Source organism: Pinus tabuliformis, chromosome 9 (assembly GCF_031772625.1).
Source record: "Pinus tabuliformis cultivar Carrire ecotype Pingquan chromosome 9, CPIR1, whole genome shotgun sequence".
Classification (NCBI taxonomy): Eukaryota; Viridiplantae; Streptophyta; class Pinopsida; order Pinales; family Pinaceae; genus Pinus; species Pinus tabuliformis.
Window position 1 is genome coordinate 1,358,849,319 of NC_142307.1, and position 22,497 is coordinate 1,358,871,815.

Sequence of the window (22,497 nt, forward strand, 5' to 3'; positions counted from 1 at the left end):
TGTGAAGTTTGATGAGGAGAAGGCAATGAGGTGTTTTCTTGAGAGGGAGCTTCAATTGTAGCTTGATCAAGAGATTTTTTCTCCAAAGGAAGAACCTCGAGAAGTTGTGGAGCAGCCACAAGCAAAGGAGGAGAGAGTGGAGACATCCACTCAAGAAGAGACATCCAGAGAAGGAAGGAAACAGACCAGGGAAGCTAACAGATTATTGAAGGATGCTAAAGAGAATGTGGGATCTCCCACATCACAGCGCAGGTAGAGGAGGTCACCGGATCAATACACTGAGTACATGGCTTTGATGAGTGAGCTAGCTGATACAGAACCATCCTCATTCGAGGAAGCAGTGAAGCTATGGGTTGATGCCATGGTAGAGGAATATGATTCCATTGTCAGAAATAATATTTGGGAAGTGGTCCCAAGACTAGCAGACAAATTAGTGGTTAGTTCGAGATGGCTTTACAAGGTAAAGCATGCAGCAGATGGGAGCATAGAGAAACACAAGGCCATATTTTTGGCCAAGGGATTCTCTCAGGTGGAGGGAATTGACTATGAGGATACCTTTGCTCCAGTAGCAATTTATTCATCAATTAGGTTAATTCTATCACTGTCAATGCAGATGGGATGGAAGATTTACTAGATGGATGTGAAGATAGTGTTCCTCGATGGAGTTATTGGGGAGGAGGTGTACATTGATCAGCCAGAGTGGTTTCATACTTTTGACAGAGAGTCACATGTGTGCAGACTCAAGCAAGCATTGTATGGACTTAAGCAAGCACCCCGTGCTTGGTATACCAAGATCGACAACCATCTCACTGGTTTGGGCTTCTCCAAAAGTGAAGAAGATGCAAACCTTTATCACATTATGGTAGAAGGTAAATTATTGATTATTGTGTTATATGTCAATGACTTGGTCCTTACTAGTGATGAGAATTTATCAAATCTTGCAAGGAGTACCTTGAAAGAGAGTTCGAGATGAAGGACATGGGACTTATGCATTATTTCCTCGGTTTGGAAGTATGGAAAGGAGACGGGGAACTATTTGTCTCTCGGGGAAAGTATGCCAATGAGATACTGAATAATTTCTGCATGGAGAGTAGCAAACCCATGGACACTCCTCTAGCAGGTAACTGGAGGAAAGAGGATGCCACTTCAGGTGAGGAAGTGGAGGCTACCATTTACAGGCAGCTTGTGGGTTCACTCATGTATTTGGTGAACACACGACCAGACATGTGTTATGCAATTAACCAGCTTAGTCAAGCCATGGTTAAGCCAACCAAACTGTATTGGAAGGTAGCAAATCATGTGTTGAGATACCTTAGAGGCACTACTTAGTTTGGTCTTTGATACAGATGGAAAGAGGGAGTGAAGTTGTAAGGTGTCACAGATGTAGATTGGGAGGGGAGTCCATTAGACAGGAAGAGCACTTTTGGAGGAATGTTCATTGTTGGGTCAACAATAGTTTCTTGGTACAATAGGAAGCAGAGATCTATGGCACTCAGCTCAACAGAAGAAGAGTACATCGCTGCAAGTTAAGTAGCATGTGAGGCTATCTGGATGAGAAATATTCTTGTTAGGTTATTTGGGCAGAAGATGGATCCTATAGTGATTTACTGTGATAATAATAGTTGTATCAAACTCTATGAGAATCTAATATTTCATGATCGATCCAAGCATATCGACATCCGATATCACAATCTATGAGATTATGTGTAGTGTTACGGAACCAGCTCACAAAAAGATAGATCAACGACTTAGAAATCAACCTCTTTGAGGGGCAACCTCCTTTACATTACACAAATGAACAATTCTTGGATGATACAAATGACAAAACCTCCTTGCTATATATAAGAGTCTAAGGGGTCACAATATAATCAAAAGCGACATAACAATAATAATATAAGGGCATAAAAATAACAATAGTGGGCTTCTATGGGGCACAATAATAACAAGATGGGGACAATAGGAGCACAACAATAACAATAAGAGCTGCAATGAAAATAGTAATGGGGGATTCACTAGTATTATAGAGACCTAACATGCCTTTCTCCTTCAAAAAAGTGTTGTCCTCAACGCTTGATTAGTTCTAGATGTTTCTGTATAAAATTCTCATCCTCCCATGTGGAATTTTCAGTAGGTAATTTCTTCCACTTGATGAGATACACTAAAATTGATCGATTTCGTAGCTGTCGAGTTCTTGTTCTTATGACTGCTTCAGGCTCCAATATGATTTTTCGTTCCTCATCAAATTCTGGCAATATTGTTTGAACAAGGAGCTTGTCACCTATAACCTTCTTTAAGCATGAAACATGGAAAGCTGGGTGCACTTGGGAAGTTGCAGGATGTTCCAATTTGTATGCCATAGTAACTATATTTTGCAACACCTTGTACGGACCATAATACTTTGGTGATAATTTATTATCCTTCTTAGCTTGCTTGAGGGACATTTTTTTATATGGTTTTAGCTGTAGGAATACCCAATCACCTACATCAAAACTTCTTTCGCTGCGATGTTGATCTGCCTATTGTTTCATTTTATTATGCGCCAAAGTGAGGTTATCCTTTAAGAGTTGGAAAACATGTTGTTGATGCTCGATGTGATCTTCCACTGCTTGAACCATAGAATTTTCTCTTAAATATGATGTGATGGACGGTGGATGATATCCATAAAGTACCATAAATGGGGTTATTTTTGTTGCAGTATGGAAGGAAGTGTTATACCACCATTCAAATAGAGGCAACAATTTGACCCATTATGTTTGTTTATCAAATACAAAGAAACGAATATATCCTTCCAAACATTTGCTTACTATCTCAGTTTGCCCATCAGATTGAGGATGATAAGATGAGCTATGAGCTAACTGAGTACCAAGACCAAAAAATAATTATGTCCAAAAATTTCCAGTGAAAATGAGATCTCTGTCGCTTACAATAATCTTTGGGTTTCCATGTAGCTTTTGAATTATTCCCATAAATGCAATAGAAATTGTACTCGCTTTAAATGGATAAGATAATGCACAAAAGTGTGCATACTTGGTAAGTTTCTCAACTACCACCATAATAACACTCTTTCCTTCGGACTTGGGTAAACCTGTGATAAAATCCATTGAAACCTCCTCCCAACGTTGGCTTGGAATGGATAAAGGTTGTAATAGACATGGGGTCTTAATTGTTTCAACTTTATTTTGTTGGCAAACCAAACATTCCACCACACAATTTTGAATATCCGATTTAAAGCTATCCCAAAAAAATTCCTTCTTAACCCTGTGATAAGTTTTTAGAAATCCTGAGTGCCCTCCTAAGGGAGAGGTGTGCAATTCCATAAGAATATTTTGTTTGAATTGGGAATTTTTACATAGGTATAATCAATCTTTGTACCATAACGAATCATTTTTCCAGCTAAATGTATCAGATGTACTGGGATCTTGTTATATCTTTTGAATGAGTGCCCACACTTCTTCATCATTCTTCCATTCATTCCTTGCTTCGTTTATCCAATCTGGTTGGATAATAGAAATGGCACAAATAAATGTTTCCACATCCTCCTCCTTTCTTGAGAGTGCATCTGCCACAACATTGTACTTCCCTTTTTTGTAGATGACCTTGAAGTGTCTTCCCATTAAGTAGGGTCGTCATTTCTTAAGTTCATGTATTTCCTTCTCATAAATAGCTTTGCGTAAATACTTTCCATTGATTGGACGACTTTCGAAAGCAATGGGTCTTTCTTCTTGCAATAAAATAGCACCAATTCCATTTCCTGAGGCATCACATTCCACAATAAAGGTTTCTGTGAAGTCCGATGTAGCTAAGATCGGTGATTGGCACATTGCCTCTTTAAGATGTTCAAAGGCCTTTGTTGCTTCTGGAGTCCATGAAAATGCATCTTTCTTCAATAATGTTGTTAGAGGTGCTTCTATTCTCCCATAATTCTTCACAAACTTGCGATAATACCCTATCAACCCGAGAAATCCTTGCAGATGCTTTATGGATGTGGGGATTTTCCATTCCTTAATGGTTTTAATTTTGCTAGGGTCTACCTTAACACCTTCATGAGATACAATATGACCCAGATATTCCACCTCTTGTACTCCAAAGAAACATTTGGAGTTTTTTTCATATAATTATTTCTCCTCCAATAGTTTGAGAACCCTGTCAACATGTTGAACATGATCCTTCCAAGATTTGTTGTAGATTAGTATATCATCAAAAAATACTAACACAAATTTTCTAAGGGTGGGTTTGAAAATGGAATTCGTCAAACCTTGAAGTGTAGAAGGTGCATTGGTAAGGCCAAAAGGCATGACCAAAAATTCATAATGACCCTCATGAGTTCTAAATGTTGTTTTCGGAATGTCTTCAATCTTCATTCTGATTTGATAATGTTCTGAATGAAGATCCAACTTGGTGAAGTAAATTGATCTATGCAATTCATTCAATAATTCATCAATGACGGGAATGGGAAATTTATCTTTAAAACTGAGTTGTTGAGCTCCCTATAATCTCGATACATGCACTATGATCCATTCTTCTTGTGAACCAATACTACTGGAGCAAAGAAAGAACTTTGACTAGGTTGAATTATACCTGCCTCTAGCATTTCTGCAACCATACATTCAATTTCACTCTTTTGGGCATAGGGATATCTCTAAGGCCTAATGTTTGGAGGAACACTTCCTGGAATCAAATCAATAGCATGATCATGATCATGAATAGGTGGGAGGCCTTTGGGAGTCTCAAATACCTTGGAATGATTGTCCAAGACTTTTTGGAGATCTAGAGAAATAGATGATTTCGATGTGAGAACCTCTAGTGAACATAATTGTGCAATTATGCCTCACTGTTCTTTCTTTAGAAGCTTTGTCATTCCGTTAGAGCTAATTATATTTCCTGGTTTCCCTGTGAGACCCCTTAATTCAAATTCCTTTCCTTTTGAAGAAAATTTCATGAAAGTTTCTTGAAAATTAAAATCTATTGTACCCAAGGATTGTAGCCACTTGACTCCTAGTACAACATCAGCATCACCCATTAGAATGGAAATCATTGGGCTATTCAATACATATTCTCCCATGGATAGCTTGATATTATGGCACTTTCCAGAGCAATTTATGGTTCCTCCACTTGCAACCATCACTTGACACTCTGATGCTGGATATAGGAAGCAATTCAATTCCTTGGTTATCTTACAATGAATAAAATTATGGGTACTGCTCGAATCAATCAACACTATTACCTTTTTCTTCTTGATATGTCTTTCTATCTTGATAGTTTGAGGAGTGGTAATTCCAGCCAATGCATGACAAGATATGGTCGGATCCATTTCTTCTTTCTCCAGGGTTTGTTCCTAGTGTATATCCTCTTCTTTGGATGTTTCTTGTTCCTTTTCTTCCTCCTCTTCACAATCTATGTAAAATAATTTCTTCTTAGCACACTTATGACCTTTAGTGTATTTGTTATCACAACTATAACAAATCCCTTTTGTTCTTTTTCCTTCCAATTGTTGTGGTGTCAACCTTGTAGGTTGTGGAAGGCTAGGGGCAACAACACTTCCATCTTTATAATTGTGAGTGGTAGGCTTCCTTGTTGCCATAAATTTGTTTTCCATTTTTCTTGCCAACCTGAATGCCTTCTCCAATGAATTAGGTTTTCAAAGGCGAACCTCATGTTGGATGTTATCCTTTAAAGTCCCTATGAACACAACAATCCTATGCTCCTTTGGAATATATTTTACCCTTATATTCAATTTTTGGAAGTCCTCAATGTGCTCCACCATTGAACCCTTTTGTTTGAGATTTATCAATTGGCTAAAAAATGTGTTGCTTTTTGTATCTGCATAATGTGCTATCATTTCATCCGTAAAAATTGCCCAAGTGACAATTTTTTTACAAGAGCAAAGCCATCGATACCAAATAAACTAATTTGGTTCCAAATATAAAATTGCAATGTGTATCTTTTGTTTGTTTTGCATATTATGGAGATCGAAATATTGTTCCATCTGTAATATCCATGTTATGGGATCATTTCCATCAAAATTCCTCATATCAATTTTTGGAACATGGTGGGTCTTTGATCCAACGTTAGAGTCTATGAAATCCTGATTAACATTTATTTTATTCTCATCATGAGTTTCCTTTATTACCCTTTCACCATTAGTAAGCATTTCTTATAGAAACTTTGTCAAATCTGTCTTCAAATCTTCCATCTTAGCTTCCACGCCATCCATCTTAGCTTCCACGTCATTCAACTTAGCTTCCATGTCATTCATCTTAGCTTCTACGTCTTTCTTTAAACCATCCATCTTAGCTTTCACGCTTTTTTTTAAACCATCCATATCAGTTTCCACGCCATCCATCTTAGCTTTTGTCTTTCTTTAAACCATCCATCTTAGCTTCTGTTACTTTTTATGAGAGTGAATTTTGTTGCACTTGGTCTCATAATTTTGATATATCATGTTGCATTTCTTCCTCTTCTTCATGAGTCATGCTAGAGATTTCAAGTTGTTTACTAGGTGTTTCCATTTTCTTTCTTTGGGGCATCAATTAATGATAATTATGCTTCATTATGCCCTTTGAATTCCTTCAAACTAATTTTTCAAATCAAACTTATGCCAAATTTTTAAAAAAAAATTAAAAAAATAAATAAAAAATAAAAAATAAAAAATTGCACACCTTTTTTTCACTTTGTAGGATGTCGATATTATATCTGATGTATCTCTGAAATTTCGGATCTCCAAGGTCTAAAATTGCGTACTATGGTAGCCCTCTGAGTCCTCTTTCCAATGCCACAAGTATGATCGAAATTGGATTCTCCAAGAAAGTGTTATGCCCAATCTCCTAAGATGACCATATTATACACTTTTTCAATAGAGCGAACTTGTACGAAGTGCCACGTCCTTGTTTCAACCTTCGGACTTAAAAACAATGCACAGAAAACTACAGTCTGTCCTCTTTCTTTAACTTCTTACAAAATTTCAATCTGATACTCAGAGATAAAGTTGTGATGATTTTCCCAAGGTCACCTGTTTGGGATGTAATTCGGGAGCCTGCAAATACCCTAACTTTCTTGTATCATATCTCTGAAAATATGGTGAGACAAGATCTGAAATTCAGACTCAATGATAACCAATATTTCATCTCAAATGGGTTTGTTGTTTAGCTTCTAAAATGTCGCAGAAAAACGGTTATAGCCAAAATTCCACGATGACCTATTTTGGAGCATTGAAACCCTAGAATCCAAACCTCTGATACCAAATATTATGAAACCAGCTCACAAAAAGATAAAAAAGATAGATCAACGACTTAGAAATCAACCTCTTCTAGGGGGAAACCTCCTCTACATTACACAAATGAAAATTTATTGGATGATACAAATGACAAAACCTACTTTCTATATATAGGAGTCTAAGGGGTCACAATATAATCAAAGCTGAAATAAAAATAATAATATAAGGGCACAAAAATAACAATAGTGGGCTTCTATGGGGCACAATAATAACAATAGGAGCACAAAAATGAAAATAAGGGCTACAATGACAATAGTAATGGGGGAATCACTAGTATTATAGGGACCTAACATGCAGAGACAGATTATGTTGTTGCAGTATATTCCAACAGAGGAACAAGATGCAAATATTTTGACAAAGGCCTTGTCAAGAGGAAAAATAGAGTTCCATAGAAGCAGGATTAGGGTATCTGATAATATCTTTCTTGCTGAGAGGGAGTGTTGAAAGTGCAGCAAGAAATTCATAATTTAAGTTTGCCTTGATTAAATTAGGAGAAATTCGAATTTCAATTTCATCAGAATACTTGGAGGTAGTTAACTGAGGTGACATAGATCTTGAAGGCACTGGAAGATAATGCATCATCCTAGGAAGTTTGAGAAGTGGAGGAAGTATCGAGGTGAGATAAGAATGAACCAATGGTAAATATGAAGAGAGAAAAATAAGGAAAGGAAATGACTCAAGAAGCACAAAAAATGGATCCATGAACTCCCTCATACACTGGATCAAATGAAAAAATCATCGTGGTCTCTGTCAATAATGAGAAATAAAAAGTTGGGAAAGAGATGCTCATTTGAATACATTGCTAAGCTCACAAGTTTCTCTTGTCAAATTTGGCTACTTTATGTAATGTTTCTTTAAATTTTAGATATCCTTTTATATATTCATTGAATGACAATTTATCAAACATTATTCAAATCATTTCATAAGTTAAAATAAGAAGTTCATAAAAGTAATAATTCCTTACCACCCCATTTTTCCTTAGTATTAAATAAGACGTTGAGAGATCTAACCTCCCTCAATTTGTATTAAGTTATATAGGTGTAACTCCAACCCACACTTGTTATTAATACAACTATAACAATTACTATAAAAACTCTAAACATAAAAACAACTAATAATGTTAACTACATTTTTTTTTTTTAATTTCATAATATACTTGCAGAACAATTTAGATCTCTAAATTTATCTTTTTTTTTTAATAAAACCTTAACAACATTGTCCTGTTCATAATAATGATTACCAGGAGAACAACAATAATTCCCAATTTTTACTAATTATTTCATTTTCTCTGTCATAACATTAAACAAAAATTTAATATTAATTTAACTTCATTTTAAAATGTTTCCCTAAATTTTGTTTTAAATCAACATTAATGAAATTGTCTCTTGAATCATTTCTCATTATCAATCTCATGTTTTTAATATTCTCTATCATTTCTTATTATTAATCTTCATCTTTTTAATCATTGGCTAGTAATGGATAATGGAATTACCCAAAATATCAAAATATTCAAAATTAGTGTTACTTCAAAGCATTACAGATGAGTGTTGTGTAAGATTCCCAATAGGAAAATTCTGAAGGGATTAGGATCACCAAGATGTTCCAATTAATGACAATTTTTGGATCTCGTTGTAATGCATGCATTTACAATGATAATATCTGAGAAATCAATTTTCCAAAACACGGAACACAGGTAAAACCAGAAATAGAAACCAATTTATTTAATTAATAACTGCAAATAATACATGCAAGAATGATTAACATAGAAACCTTTGCCAATGGAATGCAAGGTTGCTCATCAACAGACTCAACCAACTGAACTATAAAGCACACTTTGGACCCTGGATGGATCCACCAGAAAAATTACACCCATGGGGTTTTCATCCCTGGGATCAAACTAGAACTGACCTTGCCAAGTTCTCAATAAATACAAAATAGATGGAAAACTCAGGATGATCCAAATGCCTAGCTCCTATCCTCTTTAATAGGCTTGAGGGACTCTTTAGAAACCTCATTTTATTATTTTCGCTCAAAAAACGAAGGCAAATACTATGGGTTGATCCCATGGGAAAATACCATGCTAAATACCATGGGTAGATTCCATCCATTTTGATCACATCAAGAAAAGGGAATATTACAAATCCTCCCGCCCAAATATTGCTTGCCCTCAATCAAACCACTTCTATCCACAACAAAAGTGTTTGTATACTTATACTTGGATCCCATAAAAACCAATGTGTTATCCCATGCCTCCATGCTAAATGATCTTGAATTGATCCTTCGATACCTGGATCGCAACCAATCCTTCGGCCAATCCTGCGCTCAATAGATTCACCCGAATCCCAATGCCACCTAAGTCTTGGGACCTGTGGGTTATGATACCATCTCAGCCCTCCATCATTGCCCGTGCTTAAGGGCCCAAGCTGTAATATTCCCTTGACTAAAGGTATCCTCCAAGGAATCATCTCATCAATAGAGTTCCAATTCATAATATTTGGCCAATCCATCCTGTGGGAAGGATCTTATGTAGGAATCCCTGCACATGGAATAAGTCTACTATGTTGAAATTCTCTGATGCTCAACTCATGATGCTCCACTCGATCACCCAACATGATCCATTTAGAGAACTCTTCCCTACTCTCCCCAATGTATAAAGGTGGGTTTGTAGTGCTACAAGCCTTATCTATGTACTCATGTAGAGGGTTGCTCTGGAACTCCCATTTGTACTCCTCTTGTTGCCTTGTGAGGGACTTGAGTCATTCCTCAACACTAGACAACTTGGTTGTCGATTCAGAACATACCCCTATGAGCTCCTCAATTTTATTATTCTCTTGTAAGGCAGTGTCTCAGACTGTCCAGACTCTACGCTTCAACATCATAAGGTCTGTCTTGAAATGCATGATCTTTTCCCTAAAGTCCTCTATTGGAAATTACGGTGCCCTGCTAAATGTCTTTGTATCTGTCTGCATCAGATGCTGAACTATCATAGCTCCAACTTGAACCTTTGATCAACTCTCTAGAAATAGCTCATCCTACATATTATATTTTTCATGCTTCCCCTCATGATCATACTCATCATGCCAGTTTATTATTGTTGGCTCCTCACTTGAGTCTCCTTGATGTCTTCCTCGCCTTCTTTGCGTGTGATGACAATATGTTGTTCACCCTCTCTAATTGTCAAACATGGATGTACTGGTGGACTGTTATCTACACTTGATTGCCTATATTTTTTATGAATATCCTCCTGGATATCTATGGACTGAACTGTAAAAGAGTCTGCCACATAGTTAGGAGGAATTACCTCCTTCCTTTTCCCGTGTATTTTGTCAAGCTGATTGATTATTATTGGCTTGTCCTGCAAGTCTCTCTGAAAAAAATTGTGTTGTTGCTCACCATCTGTACTTGACTGCTTGGATCCTTCGTGGGTGCTCCCCTGAAAACCGATGAACCCAACTATAGATGAATCCCCATGACCTGAAGGAGTCTCTAATTGTTCTACCCTTGTTGCCTCCTTATCGCCTGGACATAAATGGTTAATTGCCCAAGATCCCTTGCAGATTAAAAATAGTCCTTTCCTTCTTAGTTCATTCTTGCTACAAGTTTCATTATTTTTGTTCTTGCTTCCTTTATCAATTGTTTTAAGCTCCTTCTTAGTCAACGCCCTTCTAAGAAATTTTATGTTTTGCATGACCAACTTCTCCACTAGATCATAGGCAGTTGGTGATACCATTAGTTACTTCCTCCAAATGGTCAAAAGTTTAGATCTCAGTGTTTTGCAGATGTCGGCGTCTCCTTCTAGGAATACGGACACAATCTTTTGCATGCTTGTTTTTACCCGGTCTAGATGAGTTGATGTAATGCTAGTGAAAGTTTTGGAATACTTGAAAGATTAAGTCCTCACATTCCAGATTCAGCATGAATGTGTCAAAGTAAAACATTGCCATGAATTCTAAGATTTTGCGCTGCTTCTGAAAGGTAGGAAGCATGATGTTGTTCAACCCTTGAAGGGCTTCTACTATTAACTGCAATATCTCTCTCATTATATCATTATTGTAAGGCAATAGTGGTGATGTTAAAGTTATGATATCGTTGAGACAAGAAGAAACTGTGAGCCTGACCTCTTCACAAGGATATTCCCAAAGTTTGGGTTGTATCAACGCAACCATGGATGGCCTAAGAGCTCAACTGAGTTTCTTCCATTCTGGTTGCTCCACCTCAGAGAGACATGTGTCTAATTTATCCAATTTATGAAGGTCCATGACTGACTTTGTTCATTGCAATTCAGATCCAAGTGTGAAGATCTTAGATCCTCTTCCGTGTCATTCATTCACTTCCCATGGGTGCTTTGGCTGCAGAATGACATTGACTCTTTTCGAGAATGGTTCGCTGCTTTGACCATCATTTTGGTCTAAGGAAGTATTGTTGCGTAAAAGACCATATATTCTCACTAGTTCATCAAAAAGTTTCTGAGTGTTTTCCAAAGTCTCTTCAATACAACCCATCTTCACATACCCATCTTCACATAGCAAGGCAAAGAAATATACAATACAACCCATCCTCACATAGCAAAGCAAAGAAATATACAGGAATATACTTTGCCGCCTCAAATTTTGGCCCGGTTGAAGCTTCACTAGAAAAATAAAATATGATTTTTTTTTATTAATTAATATTTATTTATTTATATAAAAAGGAAAAACAAATAAATTAAATCCCATCCCATAGATTCAAACAATCATATTAAACCATTTTGTTTGCCGAAGAATCCTTCTGGCCCGAAATTGCTACTCGAACTAGAGCACTTCGACTTGGATCATCATGGTTGGAAAATATCGACCCGCTAACTCCTAGCTTTCAAAACCTTATGCCTCTGCAAAGATACACAGATCGCCATTCAAGCGTGCTCCCTGCGTTCTTTTTTACTGTGCTTGTCCTCCTCCATTTATGAAATCTGCGAAACCGTTGTATGATGACAGGAAGTCTCTGTATTCTCATGCTGTCAGTGGTGTTATAGCTCTGTAAAACAAAAGTCGAAGTCAACATCTGCAAAACAACCTGCAAGATACATGGACCCATTTTATTTTGGTGTGTTTCTCAATGGGTGTCCATTATGAGCCATGTTCCTTCCCTCCACTGCCTGCACATCCCTTAACCACTGTGAATAGAGCCTGATTGACCACTCAACACCTGTGCGCTCTTCAACACTCATGTGATGCTCCCTCCACATCCTACTGCTTACGACCCTGTGATTCCTCACTTGCCCTGTTAATTACCTTAACGGCCCATGGCCCACCATACTCCTGCTGCCACCATCCTCCTTGTTCACGATCCGCCCAGTTGGTACCACCACATCACATGGCCACACGGCTCCTTGCCTTGTTTGGAAAGTCCTTACCACTATGGATAATATGGGGGAGAGTTGTGTAGGGAATTCTCCTGTAGCAAGAAGATATAGCCTAAATAGAAGAAGAAGAAGTGGATAACGATGTGAATATTTCTCCCTGAATCAAACCTGGAAGTCCAACACTCTTCACCATGTTGCTTTAGAAAGGACTACAAAATATTGAAACCTAGTCGAATGGATGCGTTAGATGGTGGGGGCTTGATCAATCAACAAGATTTCACAGAGCATTTTCGTAGATACTATTTTTGTTTTTCACGATCATTGAGCCTATTTTGATGTCAGATCCCAGTAGTAAAATGCCGAGTTAGAAAGGCAACCAATAAGTTGGTTAATTAATGGCTGAAATATTTCACGAATCAACCAGACTATAAAATTCCATGACAGAGAATGTTGTCGACAGGACTTTTGCGAGCGTAGCCAATCTTGTAAAACTGCTTCCAACTACCACGTAGCCGTTGTTATATGTCACCCATTTCTCCAACGGAGGCCACTGATACAACGCCATCAAATACTTGACTGGCTTACTGCTTGGTCTCTGATTTCGTGCTTCGTAGATTCATTCACCGACAGAAGCTCACGTTTCTTGATTTCGTGCTCGTTGTGTTATCTATTTTGGTGTTTTCCTCCGTCGCCCTCATGGATCCCAACATTGTGAGCAGAAATAAAAATGACTTGCATAGTCCAGAAAAACAAGTCACGCCTTATTTCTAGCGTCTGGATAACAGCCATAGGCAACAATCTTTTCCCTCTGCACGATCTTAGCGTGCGTTTCAGATTTGATTCGACCCTCTAGATTCAGAACTGGCCTTTCGGCCTCATCCTCCTGCGATTGTGGTCTGCGCTTCTTGGGGTTCTGATCTGGGTCAGCGTCCAGAATTCTGCGTCCACACAACCACTCGACCGACCCTCTTCCGATCCCACGGTGTTGTCACGCTGGTGTCTGGGCCCCACAATTCAACGCTGCCCTCCTGCACCCCCTCAATGGCTACTGTAGATCGTGCGACAAAATATGGCCCTTTAGCCCACCTCAATGGCCGCTGAAAAATCACGCAACAGACTCAAACAACCAACGGAACTCTGAAGAACACCTGTGAATTTGGATGGATCCACCAAACAAATTACATCCATGGGTTTTCGTCCTTGGAGTCAAACTATAATTGGCCTATCTCCTATCCTGTTTCTTTAAAGTTCTCCATAAATACAAAATAGATACTGTTTCTTTAAAGTTTTCAATAAATACAAAATAGATAGACAACTCAGGGTGATTTATATGACTAAAAAATCACGCAACAGACTCAAACAACCAACGGAACTCTGAAGAACACCTGTAAATTTGGATGGATCCACCAAACAAATTACATCCATGGGTTTTCGTCCTTGGAATCAAACTATAACTGGCCTATCTCCTATCCTGTTTTTTTAAAGTTCTCAATAAATACAAAATAGATGGACAACTCAGGGTGATCTATATGACTAGCTCTTATCCCTTTAGTGGGCTCCAGAGATTTTTTAGAAATTTTATTTTATTATTTTCACTCGAAAAACTAATGCAAATACAATGAGTTGATTCCATGGGAAAATACCATGAGTAGATTCTATCCATTTTGATCATATTAAGAAAAGGGAATATAGCATGTTGTGATTCTTGATACCATGTTCAAGGAAAATAGACCAAACCTATAAAAAAAAAAATGATTAATAAGTATTTGTTAAATACATAATGTCAATAATAATAGATGATTAGAAATTATCCATAATTTTTATTGATTCTTATATATATATTTCAAAAAAAAATCATTTATTGATTCTTATATATATATTTCAAAAAAAAATCATTTGATCAAAGCCAACAATAAGCATCATTTGAAATCCCTAGAGCAACATTTTTGTGTATGGTATCGTTGCAGGAGTAAAAAGCAACTGTTTTGTCAATCATGCAAGTGACAGTAATAATTTGAGCTTATTATAATAGTTGAAGTTAGGGTGATACTTGAAAATCATGCAAAAAGGCAAGACTTACCCATGCAAGACTTGCCCATGAAACAATTCGTTAAATAAGTTGTGTATAATCTAAAAAGTTCACACCTAGAGTGTCGAACATATGTTTTAGAACCATGTGAGGGTTTCATGGGATGAAGTTTTCTCTCCAAATTGTTTCATTGCATCGCATGAAATAGGTAAGAGTAAAAAAAAATGTGTTTGAGGATTGTTTGTGCATTAATAATTTAGGAGTTTTTTTTTACATTTGGTCATACAATTATTGATATTGGGAAAAAATAGATCAGGCTTCACGTTTACCATGAAATCTTTGATTTAAAGGATTTATTGGTTTTTTATTTTAATTTTTTTTCTTATATTTTCAATATAAAAATTCAAACGGGGAGAAAATGCGGTGGGAAGAAGGTGGAGAAGAAGGTGGAGTTTTCTTCTTTTTTTTAAACTAACGAATTCTAGAGATTGGTGACCACTATATCCATGGAATATTTGTACCAAGATTGGTGACCGCTACATCTATGGAATATTTGTACCAACCATAGAGTTTGACCCCAAAAGTGTCGAAAGAATTGAACATATGACCTCTCACTAATAAAGGTCCTTTAACAACAAAAACTCAACCAGTTCAACAAACCATCCCAGAACTGACCAATTCAATGAACCATCCCAGCCACCATTTTATATATTTTATTTTCTTGATCATGTTAATTTTTTATTATTATTATTACATAGATAATTTGCTGCATTAAAATATATTTAAGACGCTAGGCCTTTAAGACGATAGGCCTTCTTTTGAATCAGGCCGATAGTCTACACTTTTCTGGTCTATTTGAACCCTGTAAACAGATTTTTATGACATTTATGACACCTTTCAGCTTTCCACTTCAAACCTGTTATGCATTATTTTCCCAAAATTCAGTGGAATTTATGTAAATGAACATGGAGGATACCGGAATGCGAGAATTGCTGCGAATGAGAGAATTGCTGTGAGAAGAGCCCAGAAATCCAGCATACCTGGACCTTTCTGACGATGAATTCACAAGTCCAATTCCTGGTTCCATTGCTGATTTATCCGCGGTACAAGACATATCACATCTGTTTTCATTCCAATATGAATCTGAAGATGTAGTCCCTCGGTCATATCGGTGTTGTCATCTCTGTTGGAGCGGACTCTCGCCAAAAACGAGAGGCTTGCGACCTCTTACAGCTCCGTCTCTTTGCCTCCCAAAGACCGCATGTTCGACGCTGTACAGGTGCCAGAAATGTGCATAGAGCGGTATCTGGACAGGATTTTGAGGTATGCTAAAGTACAGTTTTTCTGTGTTTGTGACAGTCTATGCTTACATCGACCGCCTTATTCAATTCCATCCTCAATTCCGCATTACCTCTGCGAACATCCACAAGCTGCTCATTTATTTGCTTGAAGTCATAATACAAATGTGTAAATGATCTTGGAAACAAATGCAAATTTGAGTCTCAACTTGAAATTTAAGCATGGATTTACGATTCTAGTTCATTTCATACACGCAAATGCTGTAGATAATTAAATGGTCATCAAATTAATCTTATCCAACATAATTTATACTTGGAAACCAAACCATCCAATATATGAGATAACCATGTGCTGTTATCATGTTACTTGAAACAGTAAAGTCATTCACATAGGGTATTCCAAAATATTATTGAGTTCATAAGTGTTGAGCGGACTTTGAAAACCATGCATGATATCTGAGAGTTGTCAATGTCACTGGAGCATTTACCATAAGACAAACTTAGCATGATTCTGATTATTACATGTGCAGTAATGCATCCAATTACATCTCAAAAAAATTTACAGAACTTGGTGCCCAGAGAAATCAAAGCATACTGTAAAACTTAAATTTGTGCGTTCAGGCTATAAGTCTGTTTTAGAATCTCAGATTTTATAAACATCCAAACCATCCAAAGTTTCAGCGATATCAAAGGACTGAAAATACATTAAGTTTAGTGACAGCAAAATTCATAAATGTTTGTTTCAACGATATCAAAGGGCTGAAAATACATTAAATTTAGTGACAGCAAAATTCATAAATTTTAAAACATGGGTGTATAGAGATTGAACCCGTCATCACTTTTAGATTTATTAGTGCTGTTTAGGGTGTTTGGAATGTGAATTAGGTCTGGACAATGCCATCCAGATTTGCATTCTAATGCACCAGCAACGTATAATTATGCTAATAAAACCATCCAACCATTTAACATTGTTGAATTATGTATCTGCTGAAAGTCTTCTAGCTTGGTGTCTTAGCTATGGAGATATTGTTTTGCCTCTTCAGGAGCTTGGGTGTGACATGCATGACATGCAAGCTATTTATAACTTCTTTCTTATGTTTAAGAACAGAAGGCATGAGAGAAGTAAGTTAATTTATGTGACTTATCTTTTGTAACTCGACGATTTAATCTTAGCCTTTGATCTAGGCTTTAATGAAGTTATAAACTGAGCTTAATAAAAGAGCCTAAGACACACAAACATTATTGAGCACTTGAGCAAGTGATTTGCTAAGTGAGAAGACTCAACTTAACCAAGATGACGTTGACGAGATTTTGGGAAGAAATCTAGAGGCCGAATTGGAGGAAGAAGGAAGCCAAGTTACAGGTCTTCTTATCAACTATAATTTCCTGTGTATTTCTTTGTGGGTCTGACCCATATCTTCTGAGTTAATAAAAATTTCAGAAAGGGTTTTGTTGGTGAATTTTTCTGCTGTATCTATCATTGATCTCTCACTTATTTCTGCTACAAAATTACATATTAACTATCAACGTGTTTAGTTTTCAGCAATTCTGAAATTACAATATCTCACTTATTTCTGCTACAAAATTACCTATTAACTATTAACGTGTTTAGTTTTCAGCAATTCTGAAATTTATTTGGTAATGGGTATTTTTAAATGGTTGGGTGAAATTAATAAAGATGGCCTAAATGTTGTCATTGATATTAAAAAATGAGACCATGGATCAATAGCACAACTGGATTGCAATTTAGAAACTCTCACCAACCCTTTTAAACCCTTACACTATAGAAAAATAACCTTGAAACATTACGATGTTTTAGTGAGTTATTTAGTGAATTTTACCATTGATTAATTTCTTTGAAAGAAATAAAACATGAAGCAATTAAAATGTTTTGAATATGTCATGTGTTGTTGGTGTATTTAATGGAAATGCACTGTGTCTGCCAGGTTTGTCCCCTTACATTTATTGTTTGAAGTCCCCCAAACATCCTGGAAGATTGTTTGTTTGGTGAGTATCAAACTAAGGAATCTGAATTATGCAAGAATCACAAGGAATCTAATCCAAAAAAAATCAACCTAAACAAATATTGTTGCCATTGTACGAGACCCACCGAGATATGACTCAAATATTTGACTAAAAGGTAGTATATTTAACGGATGCCGGCAAAATACAAAATCATATATATTTAAAATAGTAAAATTTTGAATCAATCATTTTAATAAAAGAAAGTTTTGAAGCTCGGAAAGAAGCATTATAGGAAATAGTATTAGTTTTATCTTTGCAAGGGGAAAATCAATATGTAAACCCATATATAGAGTGTCTCCACACTCAACAATTTGGCTTAGATTGACCATAGGGTTTCCCAAACTAGGAATCCCTCAAGAGAGTGGGGCAATGCCACTGAGGTAACAATGGGTGATTTTTCTAATAGTACCTCCAGGTTTTCCCATTTCAAATTAGGACTTGGACTTTTCCTCCTTGATCAGCGTATTTTTCCTTTTGGCTACTCTGTTGGTGTGAATTGCTTCTTGAACCAAGGTGATCTTCTCACTAATGAATATCCCTTGGAAGAAGTTTCCTTACTTTCTTAGAGTTAGATTCAAAATAAATTTCCTAAATCTAATGAATATCCCAAGAAGTCTCCTTACTTTCTTAGAGTTAGCTTCAAAATAAATTTCCTAAATCTACGGGCTATAATTTCATAGAATATATTGTACAAGATATTGCATAGAGAAATTGGCTGGGAAAAATGATGCATTGGAATCTTTTAATATGGCGACTAAAAAGGTGGAGTTGATTCCACCCCCTATCCTTCCTTCTAGCCTACTCTATTCAACAACCTTAACCAAGTCAGTTTTGATTCTTTCAAAGAAAGATTGATAAAATTTTCGCTGAATTTTCTCAATCTTTCTTTGAAACTGCGCGAGCCTAAGGCTTTCTCAAGATGAAATGGGAAAATGATTTTCCTTACTTTTGTGACAACCCCACCCCCTCGATATCCTTGGGGAGATAGGGACTCAAGCATTTCCAGAGTTTAAGCTTGATTGAGTGATTCTTTCAATGACTCATAATCCATCTAAGAACGTCAAATTTGGTTTCTAATGACATTGTTGTCACAAGAACTCCACTTCTCACGCATGACTTTACCATTTTCCTGCAGCAGAGCATGAAACCTCTTCATGTATCGGTGGTAAATATGGATTCCCCAAGGGCAAGGCCTGCAAGAACTCTTCTCAGTCCAAGGTACTGTATCTTCTTCAAGTTCCATCAAAGAAGGTGGAGCATGGTCTGCAACCCATGCTGAAGGTGGACACATATTGCTTGAACCTTCTTCAAGTTCCATCAAAGAAGGTGGAGCATGGTCTCCAACCCATGCTGAAGGTGGACACGTATTGCTTGAACGATGGTTTGTTCAATTTAAATCTTGGACTCGAGCGGGAAAATTTTTCGAAGGAAGATCCAATAAAGTTACAGTGGATTCTACAGAATCCATATTGGTGCCTTGCTTAAAAAATGAATGTAAAAGGGCTGAAACAAGCAGGGATAAGACTGATACAGGGATAAATTGGAACTCTCTTCCCCATGTGCCTCCTCATGTAACAAATGTGCCTGTGGTGTATAAGCAAACAATCTTTATGCTCTGGTGCCATGCTACAGAAACTCCACCACCGCGCGACATAAAAGGTATCACAGGTCTTCCAATTTGACAAAAAAAAAATATTGTAGACTCATTTCTGTAGACAGACTGTAAAAGGAATCTAATTGTGGATTTAATTATCGAGAGAAGGAAAGGGCGTGAAGGGGAGTTGTCGATCATGACAGATAATAACGTTAAATTTTGTACATATAGTTGGTCATTTTGGTGTACCATAACCCATATTGTGTGTAACCATACCCCAAATTGACAATACAATTGCGATTGGAGACGCTAAAACTAGCAGAGATTTTCAATCAGATAACGATGCATCGGAAAAGAGCTCAGTAACCATATTCATCTATATTCTAATCTCTAGAGTTAAATATAAAGATTTTAATGCAAAGTGATTCTTTTTTGTTAAAATGGACTCTCATAATAACATTTAAAAAAAATCGATGGTAATTAATGTTTGCCTCTAACATTATTTACTCTTCTAATACACACGTCTTCTTGGCAACCGTATCCAACAAATCACATAATTGGGAACGTAATATATAGAGTAGACTTAAAAGGGTAGTCAATGTTTATTGTTTTATAAGATAACCATTTTTTAATCATCCTATTTTCCATATATTTAAAAACATTTGAGAAAATGAAGAAAATTGTTATAGTTTATCGCTTCAAATGTAAAAGTAACCATTAAATTAATTTATTAATCTGAATCCTTTAAAAACTTAACAATTAAATTTATTTATTTATCTGAATCTTTCAAAAAACCTAACAATTAAATTTATTTATTTCTCTGAATCTTTCAAAAAACCATTTGTCTGATCCCCTTCCCTTTGGCCTAGCCAAAGCCTCTTAAATTTATTTATTTATCTGAATCTTTCAAAAAACCTAACAATTAAATTTATTTATTTCTCTGAATCTTTCAAAAAACCATTTGTCTGATCCCCTTCCCTTTGGCCTAGCCAAAGCCTCTACTCTGTTGTGTCTTGATCTGCCTTACAATAGTCTAGTTTGCATCTAGGTAGGAATCCACACTGGATAACCAGAAAAGAGATGACAAATCTCCTTGCAAGCTGTGGAGTCAAACAATGTCTGAGCACATGGAAGCCTATTGCCATGAATTCATTGCTAAGTTCCATTGATCTTTCTAACAAGAATCTTACAGGAGATATAAGTCACCTTGTCAAGAACATGCCCTGAAAAAAGTTTATCTCTCCAACAACAGTCTCACCTCCAATCTCTCTGAGGTTTTTCTCTGTCTAATTCCATCTCAGTTTTTAATTTGGATTATATATGAAATTAAAATAGCACCACTTATCATTCACACGGTAAATTAAAATAGGTTGTAACTAAATTTTAATTAATTTTAAAAAAATTAATTAATAATATAATTTAAAATACGTTGTGACTAAATTTTAATTGATTTTAAAAAAAATATTAATTATTAATATAATTTACACTATAGATGTATGACATATGCAGTTTCCATCATCCATTATTCTCTATTTTTAATATTTTGTTAGAAGTATATGAAATTAATGTTTTTAGTTTGGGATATGGAAATTATATATATATATATATATATATATTAACTAAAATATCATCTTTTACAATATCTATATAAAATTTAAATTTACCAATACATATAGTATATGACATACATATCTACAAATACGTTTTTCATACTATTTTTCCAATTTTCATCCAATTTTTCCAATTTAAAAAACTTATTGGCCTCTTTTGCACCTTTTAGAGCAATTGCTAGTTCATTTACTTTGATAGTTATGTAAACTTATTCATAGATTTAAATAAATAATAATTTTGGGATTTTTAAATCCATAATTATTAATCCCATATTGAGATGGAGCATTATTCATCAACATATAAATTATAACTTCTTAAATCTTAAAGGAACTCTAAAATATCCCTAATATATCCCTATAATATATTCATTTAGTCGTGGTATACAATGACTATTCATTTTATTTATTTATATATATATATATATATAAGGTCACCACTATGTCCTATAAAACAAGCTAAGTAATAGCATTTTATATTTGTTTGCTTTCTTGCTGCTAGTGTTAATTATCCATCCATTCATAATAGACTTTGATCACCATCAATCCTTGTTTGTTTGATGTTGAATAATTTATCTCTTTGAATTTCATTTATTAGTTGTTTGATGTTGCATCATTTATTTTCCTTGAATTTCATTTATTGCTGTAACTTTCCCAACTGGTTGTAGTTGAAGGTCTTCAATAATATCTTGCGTCACAATAAATTATCAATTTCATTTATTAGTTGCATCATTTATTTTCCTTGAATTTCATTTATTGCTATAACTTTCCCAATTGGTTATAGTTGAAGGTCTTCAATAATATCGTGTGTCACAATAAATTATCAATGTCATGTTCAGCGAATGTTGTTGCTTCTACCATTTGCCACTTTACCAGTGAGGATGTTGTTCTTTTCCTTTTTATAGAAAATTTTCGGTAACAAGGACTTTTGATAAAATCCACTTTCATGCTTTGTCTTGGTTTTCTATCCAATACAGTAACACACTTTAGACTCTGTGCTTGATCTTTACTTCATCTTATTTTTCAAATTTGCTACTTTCACAGTGAGGATGTTATTTTCTTTTTCATAGAGATTTTTTCGGTATCAAGGATTTTGATAAAATCCACTTTGATGATTTGTCTTTGGTTTTCTGTCCAATACAATAACACACTTTAGCCTCTGTGTTTGATCTCTCCTTCATCTTATTTTTCAAATAATACCATCATATTTGACCTTTACATTTTCAAGATGAACTTGATTCCCTTAAGCATTTTATGGTGACATTTTATCCTCTTCCCTCCCGCCGAAGTTGAAGCACAATATTATCCACCAGTTTCAATCATCGTTTTT